Below are 1,577 nucleotides of genomic sequence, written 5' to 3' on the forward strand. Positions count from 1 at the left end.
TCAACAATAATTAACTTCATTGCTTTTCTATTTAACTCATGTCCACTTTGCTAATAAACGGACTCTAGGATTCTGGGACTCTAAGGACTCAGATTCTAGATTCACGCTAAGAGTCCCACACAATTTATAGGAATTCTGACTATACTCTCTTGGGAACATGTGTAAGCCTGATAGAGCTTAGGGAGAACCACCCCCATCTTTGGATGGAGGTCTGAGAAGATAACCTCTTGGTAAGTCTCTCTCAACCGAGGTGAGCATAAGGGGGGAAACTCAGACTTGGTTCTTTCCTTCTTGACTCTCAGGCCCACAGATACCCCAGTACTTCCCTCCATCAACTGCAGGCCACATGGCCGCAGATTCACTCATTCAAAGTCACCTTCTGATCACAGAAGAACACACCTTATCACACACTTCATCACACACCTCAGACCCCAGACAAGAGAAATTCCAAACTATATGGCCTTTTGATATTCATCTTCTTTCTGTCTCACCCTACGGGTTTAACCCCTATGCTTCTCTCAGATACCTTTGGATAATTAAGTTGCTTGTGTTATGGAGAATAACTGTCTTGTATCTCATCAATTCCTGTCATACCAACCCCCTACCTTAGGGGCATGCTGACTGTTAAGAAACCTGTAATTTCTGTCATATTTCAACAATAATTAACTTCATTGCTTTTCTATTTAACTCATGTCCACTTTGCTAATAAACGGACTCTAGGATTCTGGGACTCTAAGGACTCAGATTCTAGATTCACGCTAAGAGTCCCCTGGTGTCTTTTACTTTGTGTCATCCCTGTCGTGAGCGAGAAAGAACCAGCCCGTTACCTTTCCCCTGGAGGCCACCCTGCCGGAGAGGGAGAGAGTTACCCCGAAAATACTCAGGGAGGGGGAACACATCACCTTATCAACCTACATCCAATAACAGGCTATAGCAAACACAAAATCCAATCATTTCAAACTTAGCAAAAGCATGATCCATTCAAAGTAAAGCGCAGGCTAGTTTCAAACATTGCAAAGTCCCACAACCAATAGAATCTAGCCAGGTAGGGTCACCACATCTTTTTGTTTTCTGCTGGGACCACCCGGCCATCTGTTGTATCCATCTGGTAAACAGCATTCCTCAAACCCTGTGCAAAGGCCCTGATCAGGCTTGCCCCTATGCAGGGTCCTTCAAGCAACCTGCAAAACAACTGATGGCCTTTACTGATTAGGTCCTGTTTTTCAAGGGGGAAAGGGCAAGGAATTTTCCATCTCACATTACAAGCAACTTATACTAAAGGCACTTAACAAACAACTGCATAAAAAGGGAACTTCAAGGCTACTGCCTTTTACAGTTACCTTGCTCAAGGACTAGATTTCGAGCTCCTTGTTTCCATCTGCAGAGGGAAAGCTTCATTAGTGAAGTAATGCTGGAAGTCTCTCTCATTCTTGCACCCTTTCTTCTTGTTCTTTTAAACTTTTTTTCATTAATGATTTGATAATGGTTTACAAAATTACATGTCAACAAGGGTATAATTCCACACCACGCCTACCACTAGAGTTCTGAATCCCAAGTCCCTCCACTGCAAACCACTG

This window comes from Erinaceus europaeus, chromosome 2 (assembly GCF_950295315.1).
Source record: "Erinaceus europaeus chromosome 2, mEriEur2.1, whole genome shotgun sequence".
Taxonomy (NCBI): Eukaryota; Metazoa; Chordata; class Mammalia; order Eulipotyphla; family Erinaceidae; genus Erinaceus; species Erinaceus europaeus.